The sequence below is a fragment of the Myotis myotis genome, unplaced genomic scaffold (assembly GCF_014108235.1).
Source record: "Myotis myotis isolate mMyoMyo1 unplaced genomic scaffold, mMyoMyo1.p scaffold_m19_p_17, whole genome shotgun sequence".
Taxonomy (NCBI): domain Eukaryota; kingdom Metazoa; phylum Chordata; class Mammalia; order Chiroptera; family Vespertilionidae; genus Myotis; species Myotis myotis.
Window position 1 is genome coordinate 46,138,920 of NW_023416321.1, and position 18,062 is coordinate 46,156,981.

The window sequence follows — 18,062 nt, forward strand, 5'->3', positions numbered from 1 at the left end:
TGCAATAGTAAAAATATCACAGCTTTCTGGTGGAGGTTACTTTATAATTAAAAATATATTTTCTACATGTTTGGTCTCCTAAACTCTTTCAACACCCACGACATAGACAGAGCCGGTGTCATGAATATGACGCAGCGGGCCACGTGGATGGTTCAGGGTCCCCCAGATACGAAGGGCAGAGTTGGGACTTTGAATCACAAGGAATTTTTTAATGCAGTGTCCGTTCTGCATCACGGTGTCTGGCCAGGACCTAAAGTGGGGGCAGGATGAGCTCTGCAGAGAGCGGAGGGCCTCCCCTGCCCGAGAGGAAGCGCCACGCACCTCTGTCCTGACCAGGAGGGCCAGGCTGCGCTTGCCTTTCCGTCATCTTGATTCTCTAGAAAAAGGGAGAAACTCGTTCATCAAGATGAAGTCCCTCTGGGAGGCTGGAGGGGGCCGCAGCCAGTCAGCTCACTGCGGGGAGGGAGGGGGAGCGGTGGAGCTGGCGCTGGCCCACCCGCGCATCCTCACCGCTTCCCCGTGGGTAGACACTATTTTCCCTACAAGGAGGGAGGGGACTGTGAAACTTGAAGCGGTGAATGATCCCTCCTCCGCCATCACTCCGCAGGCAGAAGCTCTGGATTCAAACCCAGGCTGGCTAATTCTCAGTCTCTGCCCTTCCCGCGTGCAGCTTCCTGGCAGGCAGACCCGCTGGAGACATGGACCCAGCCCGTGGGACTCCGCAGCCTCCTGCCCCAGGCCACTCAGCGCAGCGACCTCCAACCCCCTGACTTGTTCTTTCTGGACCTGGGAGGCTCTTTAGAGTGGGGTCTGGACCTATTGGGGACGGTTAGGGAATTCGGGGGTTGGAAAATAATAGTAGACTCATGTACAGAGTTCAAGTCTGCAAAAGCAGTAAAGACTATGCCAAGAACAGAAGCCTCGTCCCCTCACGTATAGCATGGAAGGAAGAGCGCCTGTCACTGCGCAGGCTGTTGTGAGGATTAAAAATTACCGGCCATGAAAGGCCTTCGCAATGCTAGTGTGTTCATATTTTTATCATTAATAATCCACCAACTCTTCCCTCTCTTCTTTTCTTGCTCATTTTCAGTCAGTGTGAGGAGAGCAGGAGAGCTGGGAAGGGGTTTCTGGAGCCAAGCAGAACGATTGGAAATGCTGGGCTCGGCTGTAAAGCCCTGGTGGAGACACAGCGAGAATTTCCTCTCGGCTGCATTTCCTTTCGCTCCAAAGCCCTCCACATCTTAGGAAGCTTTGTTCAGGGCAAACCCGCAACACTGAAGTCATCAGGCCTGTAATTTACCCCCTACTAGAACACGAGAAAATGTAATCAAATAAATATTATTGTTTTTCCTTCCTTTCTTAGCAAATTACCACCTTCCGCTCCTCTCTTCCCCCGAGCTCTGCAGCCGGGCAAGTCTGGAACTGATCTCCCCGCAGAAAAACCTTTTTAATCAAAACGCTGCCATCTGTGAGAAGTTCCCATCCTTAAGCCCAGAAAACCCCTTCAGAAATCAGGAAATAGATGCCAATTTGGCTCCAACTGAAGGTACTCAATTGGGTTATTAAATTCCACATAGTAATTTACATGAGTGCCATAAAATAGAAATTGCCCAACAAAATGTTTTCTGATGCCACCAGGAGTTACTACTTTCTTCTCTCTCAGGGATCTGCAGGAGTGGGAGCAGTGTGTGGGGGCGTAGGAGAGAGAAAATGAGGAAAGGAAGGAAGAATACAAATGGGGGGAGGGTTTGTCTTGTCTACATACCAGATAAATCTGTTCTAACGTGTGTGTTTCCTAAATATACACCAGCGATGTGCCACTGTGGTTGGCAACTGTTCACATACGCACATGTTCCCAGGTACATCCATGTTTTCTTCAACATCCTAACGAGGGTGGATTTCACCAGAGCCCACAGTCAGGGAAACAAGTTAACACGTGATGTTCGGCAGAGAAGTTGAGGGCCTGCTTTGAGAACTTCATCTTGGTTAGAAGCCAAGACATAGAGCAGCGGTGAACGAGCTTGCTTCCTTGTTTTCTTCATTGCTCTCCTCTTCAGCTTCCTCCTTCTTCCTTTATCTTCATCATGCCTTGCTTTCCCTTTTATGTACATCTACTGTACCTGTATGTATTTTTAAGAATATTACGAACACATACTGTTTTTAGCTTTATGAAAAATGCAGAGAGCCCTAACCGGTTTGGTTCAGCGGATAGAGTGTCGGCCTGCGGACTCAAGGGTCCCAGGTTCGATTCCGGTCAAGGGCGTGTACCTTGGTTGCGGGCACATCCCCAGTGGGGAGTGTGCAGGAGGCAGCTGATTGATGTTTCTCTCTCATCGATGTTTCTGACTCTCTATCCCTCTCCCTTCCTCTCTGTAAAAAAATCAATAAAATATATTTTTTTAAAAAAAAAAAGCAGAGCTTTATGTAGTCTCCTCACACTCTCTTTTCATTTAATGGTGTATCACTAAGATGCATCCAGATTTTGGCATGTCACCATACTTATTGATTTAGGTAGCACATAATATCCCATTGTGTCAATATAGCAGTTCATTCAGCTACTCGCCTTAGTGGAAGTCTGAGTTGTTCCCTGGTTTTTCTACATAGTAAACAGCACTGCTAAGACCAGTTTTGTACCATATTTCTCCTATATGCTTATTTCTCTTACTATAGGAGTGGGATTGTTCAGTGATTGGGTATATGAATGTTCAATGCTGGGAACAAAAGTCTCAAAATTATTGCACCTCAGAGAACCTACAGATTTGTGTCTTCTGCAGCACTAGAGATTGCCAGCCTTATAAATGTTGTCAAGCAGATGAGTATAAAATGATACCTAGTCATCATGCATTTCACTGCCATCATCACTAATGACTTCAAACCTCTCCAACATGTTTGTTGAGTATGTGTGAACTGCCTGTTTATGACTTATGCCCATTTATCTATTTGTTCTTATTCTTTATTTACTAGAGGCCCAGTGCACAAAATTCATGCACTGGTGGAAGTCCCCTCAGCCTGGCTTGCACCCTCTCACAGTCCAGGAGACCCATGATCAATTGCCCACCTGCCATAGCACCACCGATCAGGTAGCCTGGGCCTCCCTCTGTGGGTGATTGATGGCCCCAAAGAGGTAGTCTCTGCCCAACCAACTGGGGCTCCTGGATGGATTGTCCCTGCAGAGGGAGGCTGCACCTCCCCCCCGCCCCCCACAGCGCCATGGATAGCCAGGGCCTCCCTCTTTGGGGTGATTGTGGAGCCCCCCACTTGATCGCCCTGCTGGCCAGTGGCCTGGGCCTCCCTCTGCAGAGTGATCATGGAGTGATGGCGGGGCCCCACACCAATCACATCACACTCGCATTAGCTGGCCTGGCACCAGTGGGTGTCATAGCATGGTCATCTGGACAGTCATTCTGCTGTTTGGTTGCTTGGTCAATTTGCCTATTATGCTTTTATTATTATAGATAGAAGTTATTTCTTCTTGATACAAATGCTTTATTCCTGTGCATTACAAATATCTTCTCCTAGTTTGTAAATTACGTTCACTTTGAAAGATGTCTTTTAATTAATAATTTTTAAAAATATTTAAATTAGTCAAATTTGCCAGTTTTTTTCTACAGTGAGTATTTCTGTGACTTGCTTAAGAAAATCATTCTTACCCCCAGGTCTAAATGATATTTATAATTTCTACTAAATATTTTAAAATTTTATTTTGACATTTGTATCTTTTTATGTACATATTTTATTGATTTTTCACAGAGAGGAAGGGAAAGGGATAGAGAGTTAGAAACATGAATGAGAGAGAAACATCCATCAGCTGTCTCCTGCGCACCCCCTACTGGGGTTGTGCCTGCAACCAGATACATGCCCTCAACTGGAATCGACCCCAGGACCCTTCAGTCCACAGGCTGATGCTCTATCCACTGAGCCAAACCAGTTAGGGCTGACGTTTGTATCTTTAATCCATTTCAGATTGGCTTCTGTATATGGTGTAAGGTAGGGATATAATTTTTCTCTATGGATAACCAGATCTTCCTGCTCTATTCATTAACATCTCTTCTTTCCCTGTTAAGATGACATGTCACATCTCTTACTACCAAAACACTTTGTGGGCCTATTTCTATGTTTTCTTTTTATTCTATTGATCAATTTGTCTATTCCAGTGCCAATACCAGACTGCCCACAAAGCTATAACATTATAAGAAGTCCTATTCTATAGGACAAGTCCCTCCTCACTGCTTATTGTTTTAAAAAAAATTCTGATAATACTTGGTCATTACCCTTGAATATAATTTTTCAAATTATTTTGCGAAGATATTTCATCAATCTGAAAAATTCTGTTGGTATTCTGTCTGAAAATGCAATGAGTCCATAGATTATTTGGAGAAATATTTGTACATTCATGATATTAAGTCTTATCAATAAGCATGGCTTATTTTTAATTTAGGAATTTTACTATCTCAACACATTTTTAGTGTTTTTATTTTCTGAAGACATCACATAAATACATTGTTGGTTTCATTCCTATATGCTTCCTGACCTCTGATACTACTGTAAATTATGATCTCTTTTAATACATTTTCCAATTATTTGTTACTGATTATTTGAAATTCAATTGACTTTTGTATATACATCATACAGGAAACACGTATGTAGACAAGAGGGGATTGCAGGGTACTGTTTTGTTTGAGGCTGAATCACTGCAGTAGTTAACTAGCACACAGCTCTTCTTCTCAGGCTGTCATAAGTACTGGACTTCAATGTTACTCTAATTTGAGTCCTGAGCTCTTCTGGACTAGAGATCAAATACAGTAGGTGAGAGGAAGGTACGCCTATGTTCCAAGGCAATGGCAATGAAGAAGCAGGAGAACTCTAGCTATTATTTTCTGACCAATTTCCTACACACAATACACACACACACACACACACACACACACACACACACACACACACACACATACACGCACACACACTTCATCACCCCAGAGTGTATTACAGCTTCCTGCTATTCCTTCAATTTTCCTTCTTTGGTCACTACAAGATTACTCTTAGAACAGGAATCCTGCAGTTGTGTGAGTCCAACGTCTTGGTTAGACTCAGAACTGACACCTCAAATGATTACCTCCAACCCCTTCATTTCACAGAAGACACTAAAGCCAGAGAAACCATGTGGCTGGCACACAGCCCATTATTGATGGTTGCCAGTACTACTTCTTGCCCCAATTGTCCACTGCAAACCAATGTCACCTTAGAATTATTTTAATGTTCAATTAATTATTATAATAAGTTCAATATTACAAAAATATTAATGTCTGACTGTAATTCACATAGTCCATTATAAAGGTGAATGTTTCTTTTTAAATATTTTACATCTTTCAAGAGTATTAACCATAGTCCAAGGAAAAATTACTGGGAAAACTTCATATACCACAGACACAGTTTTCTTTGAAACTTCCTGAGTAGTAATAACAGACTGAAGAATCTCCCACAAACTGGGTGAAATTCCAGCAACCACAGTGAGTGCTTCTGACCCTCATAAGTAGCAAAGCCCCACGAAATACAGACTCTCTACTGTTCACAGGGATGCAACCAATGAGTCTGAAGATTCATTGAGAGCAAGTTACATTTTATCTGGGAAGGAAAGGAAGGTTGGAATGAGCTAAAGGCTAATTGAGATGGCAAGATTGACCCCTTATTACTAATATGTCTGAACCAGTTCCCCCTTATCCCAGAGAAAACAAGCTGCAGAGGAAAATATGTCCCAGGAAGTGGGGGTTAAAGATGATTTCCACAACAAACACCCAAACTTTCCTGAAGGATTTCATCAACATCCATCTCCAATAGTGAGAGCTCTATAAGATCCAGAAACCAGAGCTGGGGATCAGACACTGATGTTTGTTACAGAGAGAACACACATTTCATCACATAGAACACAGCCCCTTAAGAACTAGAAAGGAACTGAGCTAGCCAGATACTCCCTCTCAAGCTTTAGTTCTTGTCTTGCACTCTCTGTGGAAATATCAATAAAAGACATCCCTGGATCCAAAGCAGGAGACTGACTACCCAGCCCACCCTCCTGTGACCCAACCTGTGGACACCTTCAGTGACTCAGCATTGCTCAGCATTAGCATCACCCCAGGCTGCTCAGCTGCCTGGCGAACAGTTCAGAATCAGAATCTCAGACAGAGAATCTAAGAAGAAAAGGCATCTCTGGGGACTTGCCTGGTAAAGCCAAACTCCTTCACAATAACAAGTCATCCTAGGCCTTGTAGGCAGGGCTTTGAGAGTGCATGGTCAGTTTCTTCCTCCTGTTTATCTATATAAAATAGGTTCTATAGTATCTTAGAGCTAGAAGGGCTCTTAGAGCCATGTTTTCCCTTTATGTATGAACTAGGGGCCCAGTGCACGAATTTGTGCACCTTAAAAGAAACTCTGGGCCACGAGGCTGCAGTGGGCACAGGGGCGGGTCTTGGCCCATCCTCCATGCCCCTGCAGGCCCATCCTGCTGTTACCCCTGGTCCCCTCTCTGCCAGCAGCCCTGCTCCTACTGCAGCTTCTCCCACATGCTAACATTGTTGGCACCGCTCACACCTGCTGACAGCACCGAGAAATTGGGGCCAGCACCAGTGCCCGCTGCAGGTGCGAGTGGGGCTGTCACTGGCAGTGGGTGCGAGAGGCAGCTGCCAACCCCAATCACCCCTCAGGAGCAAGGGGAGGTGGAGAAACCCTGAGGGGTGATCGGGGACAGCAGCTGCCGCTTGCACCCGCTGATTGTGCCGAGTGATCGGGGTTGGCACCGGGCGCTGGCAGTGGGTGCAAGCAGGGCTGGCGCTGGCAGCAGGTGTGAGTACCGGGTGGTACCGCGGCATGTGGGGAGCAAAGAATTTTCAGTAACCACCAGAGGCTTTTCCCAATGACAGCGACTTCGTCTGGTCTGGCGCCTCCGCTCACCTGATCCACCATCTGCCGCAGCCAACACCTGCCATGTTCCATGCATGCCCCTAGTGGTCAGCGCACGTCATAGTGACTGGTTGTTCAGTTGTTCTGTCATTTGGTCTATTTTATTTTAGCCTTTTATTATATAGGATAAATGGAGCTCCATGGTGATGAAACCGTTCATCCAAGGTGACTTAAGTATTAAGAAACAGATCTAAGTCTAAAATGGTTTTCTTCATCAGATGCTGTCTCTGGTTTCTGTCTCCTTCACAGACCTTCCATCTTCTTTCCCTTACTTTCACCAGTTCCTCTCATCTCTTTCCACGTTTCTTTCCTAGACCCCACACTCAAGCACATGGGCAGTCTGGATCCATGTGAGGACTCTACCCCAGCAGAGGAGAAATATCATCAACAACAATTATATGCATCTGTCATTGTCTTCCTATACTGCCATTTTCCAGACCCAATTCCCATGCACATCTCCATAGGTCTGACCAATGGAGGCCTAGATGATTGTCCCCTAAATTGTGCTCATTCCATATATTCATTTATTTAAGATACATTTAATGAACTACTTGGTGCCAATAACTATGTTAGAAGGATAGATCCAGAAAGTAAAATAATGATAATAATTTTAAACAAATGAGGCAGTATATTCATGCAATACAATATTACTTAGCAAAAAATAAAGGGGGAAACAATAAATAAAACAGCATGAATGGTTATTAAAAACAACTCATACAGATCAGATACCCACATTTACTGAAGGAAAAACATACTTCTGACTACATTGATATAAAGTTCTAGAAGAGCCAAAACTCAACTATAATGACAGAAAGCAGATCAGTGGGCTATCTGGGTGGGGGTGAAGAGAAGGGAGGATATTGACTTGGAATTGGCATGAAGGGAAATTTCTGGAATAATGGGAATGATCCAAATCTTAGTTGAGGTGGTGTTTATATAAGTATAAACACTTGTCAAAACTCAATGGAAACTTTTGATATTGGTCCCACCTCTCCAACTGATATAAAACTAAGACATCGAGAGGTAAAGGTACTTGCACAAAGTCATTAGCAATGACTTAGAGAATAAGCCAGAACATATTATGTGTCACATTTAAATCAGCTTTCTTGTCACCTGTTGACTGCAGTTCTTCAAATGAGGAGTCTGAGCTCCCGTAATTTAATGTCACTCTCTTTCATTCAGGTGCTGTTGAAACCAGCAAACCCTATTGCCCTAGCACACAATGTGCAACAGTGAAAGGAGACCTACATAAATGGTGTCTCAATGTTATTATCATTGTCACTGGTTTTTCAGCAAATACCAGAAAAATTTAATCTAGTGTGACCTGGGATGTTCAACATATAGATAGAAATATTATATATATATATTCCAGTTAATTTAAACTTTCTTCTAAAGTTATCAAAGAACTTCTAGAAGTAAATGATCCAATGCTGAAGTAGACTTACATATAACAAGGTTCAGAATATTGCAAATGTCTTTTAAAAGAAGACAGCAAAAAAAGGCCCACCCTTTAGTAAAATTTCATCCTTCAAAATGAGAGAATAATGTCTTCAGAACCTAGGGAGGGAGGAAAAACTATTGTCATCAAACCTCTCCCCCAGTATACTAAGTTGCAAAAAGTAATAAGAACAAGGGGTGCAGGTGGTGGACAGTAACTAGAGAATTCTGTTTGCCTAGCTATCTTCCATCATATGGAAGGAAATAAAGAGAAACACCCCATACCCCAAGCACCCAAAGGTACTGTATACTCTATCCTAATCACCTATCCTCCAAATTATTTTGAAAAATACTCTTCAGCTAACTTAATAATGAATAAAAATAATCGATAGCATAAGATAAACTATGGAGAAATCAAGTTAGAAAAACATAAAGTAATGTAATAATTATTGCTAACATAGTGATGAAACAACATAAATGTCAAAAATTAGTGAATGTGAATACTTAAAATATTAATTATCACCTGATAGATTTAAAATTACTCCAAAAAGCAATGGATAATTTATAAAAATGGAAAAAGTATGCCAAATATTTATTCTGCTAATTGATTTAATAGTCATGATTTTGTTTTTGTTGCTGTTGGAGAACTAGTTTCCTTTCTTTTTCTAAATTAAGGTAATCATTGGAAATAAGTTTGAACATGTAAGTTTCAGATCAGTAGGGGATGAATGTATGTGTTGATACGTTGATGTGCCAGTCACTATCCTAAGTGCTGTATATTAACTCCTCATCATAATCCTGTGAGGTAGGAGTTACTATTATCATTCCTATATTACAGACAAGTAAACTGAGGGAGGTTGCCTTCCCAAGATCTCCAATAGTAGGTAGAGAATTTGGAATTAAAACCTAACAGTCTGGATCCAATGCCTTTAACCAATGCCTTTAACCAATGCCTTTAACCAATCCATTACAGATGCTCAGGTAACGTACTGAAAAACTGGAAAAACAAAGAAGAGAAAAGGGAAGTGGGGAAAGGAAAGGAGATAAAAAGCAGTGTTTTCAACTGCACAAAATATATTAGTAATTACAAAAGGAAAAGAGGAGGAGAAGCAGGAGGAAGAGAGAGAGGGAGAGGGCCTAAGTTTCTAAGTAAGAGATAAATATTCTGAGATGATATTTAAAGAATAACAAAACAAAAAAACTCTATCTTAATGATATTTATACAACTCCTACATTTTACATGGAATGGTGCCAATGCTCATTCTACATAAACTGAAAAGTTAAAGATGTGTATTGCAATCCCACAAACAATCACTAAATATAGACTGTGAGAAAGCATAGTTTAAAAAGCCAATACATAAATGCAATGGAATATTAAAATGTACCCAAATAACCCAAGAGTAGCCATGAAGGTAGAACAGAGAAACAGTAAAGCAGAGAGAATGAGCAGAAAACAAATACTAAAGTGGTAGACATAAATCACCTCCAATTAAAAGTCAGAGTTTGTCAGAAGGGCTACAACAGCAACACCCAACTAAAGAGTGTTTATAACAGACATGTTAAAATGGGTTCAGTTGAAAATAAGTGGACTGCAATTGATACTCGGTGCAAAGAGTAAACATAAGAAGGCGGGGTTGGCTATATGAAATCAGAAAGATAGCTTCGCCTGGCTGGTGTGCCTCAGTGGCTGAGCGTCAACCTGTGAACCAGGAGGTCACGGTTTTGTTCTGGGTGGGGGCACATGCCCAGGTTGTGGGCTCATCCCCAATGTGGGGTGTGCAGGAGGCAGCCGATCAATGATTCTCTCTCATCTTTGATGTTTCTGCCTCTTTCTCCCTCTCCCTTCCTCTCTGAAATCAATAAAAATATATTAAAAAAAGAAAGATAGCTTCAAAACAAAGAATATTACCAGTGATTGAGAGAAATATTCTATGATGCCAAAAGGATAAATTAATCAGGAAGACATAATACTCACTCATGGGTATGCATCTCATGACTGAGGGTGAAACTCCATAAAACAAACACTGGCAGAATTAAAGTTAAAAAGACTAGATAATTGTGTAAATTTGTATGTTTTCCCCATGTCCCATGTGGTTCAGGGTTCAGGATCTGGAAGAGATCTGCACACAAATGAAAGAGACAAGACAAGAAATAATAATTTGGAAATATTGGGGGAGCAGGCAGGCAAGTCCAACTCAAGAGGAAGGACTTCCACTGGTGCTCAGGCCTCGCCAACCTTTTATTGGTTTGGGATCCACCCATAGCCCTTAGGCAGGAAATTTCCAGTAACAGGCAGACTAGCCCTTTAGCAAGGATTTACATAATAATAAATGGGGAAGTTGCTTCAGCTACCATTGTCTGGACTAACAGTGGGTGCACAGCCCTGACCTTTGCCAGGGCTTCAAGGATCACCAGCCTTCCGGGGTTCCTTGTCCACACCTCTCTGCTAGTGAAGACAATAGGCAGCTTCCCACAGATAATTCCATGATAATTCCTCTCTCAGCAATTGATAGAATATGAGGACAAGAAGCAGTGAACTTATGCAGAATCTAAACCATGCCCTCTTAGGCTGAGGTCTGGCATTGGTTGGCAGCTGTGATGGCCCTGTGCTGAGAAGGATGGAGGCTGTGAGCTCAGGCTCAGGAAGGAAGAGTGTCCACTGCTGATGTCTGCCATGGACATCGAGTAGGAGGAGAAGGCTGTCCCTGCCTCAGTAAGCTTCTTTTTAAAAAAAAAATATATTTTATTGATTTTTTACAGAGAGGAAGGAAGAGGGATAGAGAGCTAGAAACATCAATGGGAGAGAAACATCGATCAGCTGCCTCCTGCACTCCTACCAGGGATGTGCCTGCAACCAAGGTACATGCCCTTGACCAGAATCGAACCCGGGACCCCTCAGTCCGCAGGCTGATGCTCTATCCACTGAGCCAAACTGGTCAGGGCCTCAGTAAGCTTCTTAATGCTGGCTGTGCATTACAATTATTTGTGGAGCCTTTAAAACATATTGATGCCTGGCTCCCTCACCTAGAGACTTTGCCGTAATTCACCTGTAGGCATTGATATTTTTCTATAATTTCCTCAGATGGTTTCAATGAGCAGTGAGGATAGAAAACCACTGTCCTAAACTGTGAAGTGGACACGCCTACGCTGATGAAGAGATGTAAAATATTAAGGACCTTAAATGCATCATTTATCTAGAAATCTCATTTCTAGGGAAATAATAATGATGTGCCCACTAATTTATATTTCAGAATTTTTTTTGGGCTCAATTTCAATAGCAAGAGATAGATAGATAGATAGATAGATAGATAGATAGATAGATAGATAGATAATAAATAGATCATACATACATACAATAATATAGATAAGTAATAGGAAGGAGAAAAGAAGAAGAGATGGAGAAATGAAACTGAATTATTCAACAATGCAGGACTTATTAAACAAATTAAAATTAAGGTATAATAGATATTTCTTAATAAGATGATATGTATTTCAAATTAAATATGCACATAACGAGGTGAGAGAATTATGTTGCAAAGTGGCCTATAAAATTTCTGGTTTTGAGAAAATATATGTATACCCATTACAAAGAAAAAGTCTTAAAGATTATGCTTCCAAATGTCAATCATATTTACCTCAAGGTGGTGGCATTCTAATCCATTTAAATAATGTTCTTTGGATTTCTTATTTGTGTAAAATCAACACACATATTTGTGTAATAAAACATCAGCTCAGAGAGCCACTCCCTCCCTGTTTATAGTCCCTAAATTGAAATGGGAGCCGCCTTTCATGTAGTCACTCTAATTCCTGAAAGAGGGTCAGAGGATTATCATTCATGCTGGTGAAGGAATTAAGAGGAACTTGGAACTCTGTGAAAGGCTGTGGGCACTGCTCCATCACCTGAGGTGAAAAGCAAACAGGGAGGTTCCCTTTGATCCACGGTGCCCATTCCTTTCAGCCTCTCTGGGTGGGTCTAGAGAGGGTGAGGCCAGCTGGTCCCTGCTTGCTGTCCTTTCCAAGGTGTGGCTGGGAAAGTTGGAGCTGCCTACATCTACCTCCAATTATCCTTCCACCCAAGAAGCGCACACCTGTTGACCCATCTTCCACATGGAAGGAATGTGGCAGGCACAGCGAGAAAACATGGAAAGAGGGCAGAGCTCCTCTGCGGCCTCCACTCCTCCCTCTTCCCCACACCTCCCCGCCCTTTGCCCTCATGATCACTGCTTTCAGGACCTCAGATTCTCTCCTCTAGCTCTAAGAACAGTGGTCTCACACCCTCATTCTAGTTAAATCACCAGTATTTGCATTTTGAGGAAAGAACAGAGAAATAAGGTTCACAGCAAAAATGAATTTCTAATGGAAAAAATTAAGCACCAACTTTTTGGAAGTGTTGTGATATCGTGGAGCAAAACCCCTGCCATAGCTGTGCTTCTGGGCCTGCCGTCTCAACAGAAGGAAGTGGGACTACGACACCTGACACCCGCAGAGCCAGCTGCTGCTGGGAGAACACCCTTTAAAAAACTCTAGGGAGCATCTTCTAATGATTTCAGAAACTGAGTGAGGAGAGTGTTTTCTAACTGGGCTCTGAAAAGGCCACCCAGAACCCTGCACCCTCTCATGAATCCATGTCCTCAGTCAGGCAATGTAGCCAGATGTTCTCAGTTCTATTCCTAAGCTGTTCAACTGTCTCCATATCACAGGACCAGCACCAGGGGATTGCTTACCACAAACGCTCTAGGAATATTCCTGATGTCAGGTCAGCAGGCAAAGGCTCAGAGGTGCCTCCTCTTCCTCCAGCACACGGTAGTGGTTTGCTCTTAAAAGGACTTGTCAAATATGCACTTTTTTAGCCCTCCCCCGGACCTCCCTGCTGCTAGGAAGATGGGTGCTTGTCAGTACCACCTGCAGTGCCTGATTAGTTCAGTGTCCCATCACCATACAGTGATCATTTATCACAGGGCAATCTTGTGTGACACAAAATATGGTGCCCTTGTGACTCCTCGCTCTCCAGCACGCACTGACAGCAAATGAAAATGACACCACCTGTCAGGACCAGCCATAACTCAGCCTCATTTTCCAGAAAACCTTCCTGGGGCACTACAAAATAATGAGATATGCACTGAGGTTACAGTATAGTCTAGCTATGGTGTGTTCAGGTAAACCAGCCCAACAAACGATCAGCGCACCCAGAAATAAAACCACTTCTACATATTTTACTCTGTAATTAAAGCAAATGAATTCAATGCATGATTCCTCTTTCGTCACAACCAAGAAGATGACCAATCTCACCTTCACTAAGACGGGTTTGAGAAATAACAGAGAATACTTTTCTATCCTGATCTCATTCTCTGCCCTCCCACTTAAACAGCTGAAGAGGTTTGCACCTGAAAAAGTACTTATCAGAATGATAATTGACAATGATGATAATTGATGGCGATGATCCAGCTCATAGAATGTATTCTACTCTGCAAAATATCACATTTATTTTTCATTTGATCTTTACAAAGAATTCCATGAAATGCAGGCAAATTGTATATTTCTTAGACAAATAGAAGAATCCTAAAGGATATGACTTACTTAGCATTGCACAACTTCTGGAAGAGTTGGGGGAGTGGACAAGGGTTGGGGACTAAACCCAGGTCTGATCATCAGAGTTCAGCCATGTTTCTAGACTACTTGAAAAATGCAACTTAAGTCTTCTCCATTTTACAGATCATGAAACAAATTCAACATAATTATCGTTCAGGCAAGATTTGAAAGCAACAGACCCGTACAACATGAAGCAAAATAAAATAAATACTTAAGACAAAATTATTTTACATTATTGAGAAGACAAGTAAAGCAGTGGATGGATTATTTATTTCTGAGTACAGTTTAAACAGAACTACGATATATCAGTCACTGAGTCAGGTATTAGGGTCCAAAGATGGTCTCAAGGAGATTCCCCCTAGTTAAATATCCTATAAAATAAAAGCCTAAGTGTCCTGTTGTCCAGTCGGCCGCTCAACCAATCAAAGCGTAATATGCTAATGATATGCTAAGACCGCTCAACTGCTCACTATGATGTGCACTGACCAACAGGGGGCAGACAGTCCACCAGTCAACCAGTCGATATGACATGCACTGACAACCAGGGGGAAGATGCTCCAACTGGTAGGTAAGCTTGCTGCTGGGGTCTGGGACTGAGTGAGATGGGCTGAACATGCCTTGGTGCCCTGCTATGGTCCCTCCCCAGCTGGCCAACCTCCAGTGTACCTCCTGAACTCTGATCATGTACAGTGGGGCCCCTCAGCCTGGCCTGCACCCTCTCACCATAGGAACCCCTCGGAGGATGTTGGAGAGCCAGTTTCAGCCCAATCCCACAGGCCAGACTGAGGGACCCCCCTGGTGCACAAATTTTTGCACTGGGCCTCTGGTCCTATATAATAAAAGGCTAATATGCAAATTGACCAAATGGCAGAACAACCGGTTGCTATGATGCGCACTGACCCCTAGGGGTCAGATGCTCAATGGTGGAGCTGCCCCTTGGTGGTCAGTGCACTTCTCCAGGGGGAGCACCTCTCAGCCAGAAGCTGAGCTCACAGCTGGTGAGCACAGCGGCAGTGGTAGGAGCCCCTCCCACTTCTGCGGCAATGTTAAGGACCCCTCGGGGATGTCTGACTGCTGGCTTAGGCCCGCTCCTGTGGCGATCAGGCCTAAGCTGGCAGGCAGACATCCTTCGAGGAGTCTTGGACTGCGAGAGGGCACAGGCTGGGCTGTGGGACCCCCACCCCCAGTGCACAAATGTTGTGCATCGGGCCTCTAGTAAAGTCATAAAATACATGAATTTTTGTAACTGCCCTTTTGCTTGATATGTGTACAATGTTAAATACCCATGCTGAAGTGTGTATCAGTAACTCATTCCTTTTTATGGATGATTACTATTCTATTGTATGGATATACCACATTTTGTTTATGGACATTTGGGTTGTTTCCACGTTTTGACTACCATAAAAGGATTTTTTTTCTACATGTTAATATCATACATGAGATGGCCAATAAACATTTATAAATGATTTAACCTCATTAGTTATTGCAGAACTAGAAACTAAAAGTGAAACAATACAATCTTTCAGTTACCAGATTAGCCAGGACTTTCCTATTTCAATGGCTGTTGCCTATGAGGGTCTGGGCTTCATCATTCACTGATTGTTGAAGTGCAAATTGGTGCAGCATTTTTCTAAAGCAGGTTGGTAACATGTACTAAGAGCCCTAACATGCTCATACAATTGGACTCCCCTGATTCTCTGAAAGATGAGACTAAGGATCAAATATGAAACAGAAAAACCTTTATTTGTGAAAATATTTATTTATAACAATGAAATATAGGAAAAAAACCTAAATACTCAACAATAATGAACTGTTTAAAGAAGTGGGAAAATAATTAAATGGTACATAGATTTTAAAAATTATAATTTGAAAGAGTTTTAGTTGCATTAGAGAATGTTTTTCATATTCAGTAAAAACAGGCATAATATAGATGATCCCAAATATGTGAAAATTTCACAAAAATAGGAATTTGAGGAAATCTACAAAAATGTTAATATGAATTTTTCTCAGAGGTAAGATTATAGATGATTTCATGATGATATAAATGAATAAAAGAGCAAAAATCTTGGACATAACTGTACTTATTATACCTGAAGTTAAAAACAGTTTTAAGGTACATGTGACTTAGCTCTCCTTTTAAATTATAAGTTTTGAGAGGGCAAAGAACTATTTTAAACAGCAACATTTCTGTGCTGTGCATATGATGAATTTTTTAATTAATAAAAAAGCATTTTCACTTTTATTATATCCCATTTAACCCATTTTGCCATGTATATTTAGAAAAAGTATTTCCAGTAATAAAATATTCAGGAACAAGGTAATGGATGTGTAACAAACTGAACGATCTTTAAGTTTCTGTAATTCTTTTCAACAGGATCATCCCAAAAGTAGTTAAGGGATTGGTGGCTCACCTCACTTTCTGGCCTGTGCCTCGGGGAACTAGGCTGGAATAACAGTGTGTGGGAAACACCACATGATCTCACTCATTTATGGATAATAAATAACATTATAACCTGATGAACAAAAAGATAGATACAGAGGCAGAGAAGCATTGAACAGACTGTCAAATTACAGTGGGAAGGCTGGGGAATGTTTGGGGGGTGGGGGTGGCGGGGTAAGAGATCAACCAAAGGACTTGTATGCATGCATATAAGCATAATCAATGGACACAAGACACGGGGGGAGGAGGGGTGGTGAGGGCACGTGCCAGGAGATAGGGGAGGCAAGGGGAAGGTCAATGGGGGGGAAAAAGGAGACATATGTACTACTATCTGTAATACTTTAAACAACAAAATTAAATTAAAAAAAAGTGTGTGGGAAACATTAGATGTTCTACAGGAATGAATGTAAGTGGATCCAATGACAGGGGTAAACGGTTGCTATGTCACCTAAGGGGTGAAATATGTCTCACTTAGGTCCTTTGCCAACACAAGTGTGTTTTTATCGTATTTCCATGTGTGAAGTGGCAGGTGGGAGAGGGAACTGCAGTCATTGGGGGGAAATTGAACAATAATGACTTTTATGGTTATGCAACTTTTTACAAGTTGTGAGTTTATCAAAGCTTTAAATGCATCGCTCCAAGCATATTTTTTAAATTATATTTAAACATTCAAATCCCATTTATGGAAAATATACTCCCACATGGTCCTAATTCACTTCTACTCAACTTATCAAAACATTATCCCCTAAGATTCATTTTTAGTCCAGAAAATTACCTGAGCTTCTTGTATAAGGCTGGAATTATAAACAAGTTCTTTCAATTACCGGTTTTGCATGCCCTTCAACTTTGCATGTGTTTGTGTGACTTGAGTGGAAGTCAAAATTGAATACCTTTGAATTTGAGCTGCAGACATTATCCAGATAATTCAAACATAAGTATCTGCATGATTCAAATGATCTCAAGTAAAGATGGTAAGAAATGCCGCACTTTATTTTTTGTTGTAGACAAATCAGAGTTAATACCTTAACTCTACGTACATAACAAAGTCACTTTGAGTTATCCTTGTAAAATAATAATAGATACAATTGATTATAAGTTTGTTTTGTGCTGGGGCTTGTGTTATTTACACGCATGTTTTCATTTAATCCTTAGATGATAAGAGGTTCATATTATTTTGGTCCCATTTGACAAATGATAAAATGAAAGAAAATAATAATATGTCCACAAAAAATGGACTCACACATCAATATTCATAGAAGCTTTATTTATAATAGCGGCAAACTAGAAATAACCCAAATGTCCACCAACACTAATATGTGTATAACATTGATAAATCAACACATTTTATTGAGTAAAGAACCCAGCCAAAAATACATAAATATAAAATACAAAAGTCATAGTGTATTATTCTATTTATATGAAGTTCTAGAACAAGTAAAACTAATCTATCATAATAGAAATAAAAAGGGGTATATATTGATTGGAAAGGGACATAAGGGAACTTGAGGTGTGATGTAAATGTTGGCCAAGGTGGACACTACCATTTTGATTAAGATGGTGGTTACATAGGTGTATGTGTTTATCAAATGTTTGTCATAACTCATTGTACTATGCATTTTATGAAAATCATATCTCAAAAGGTTAC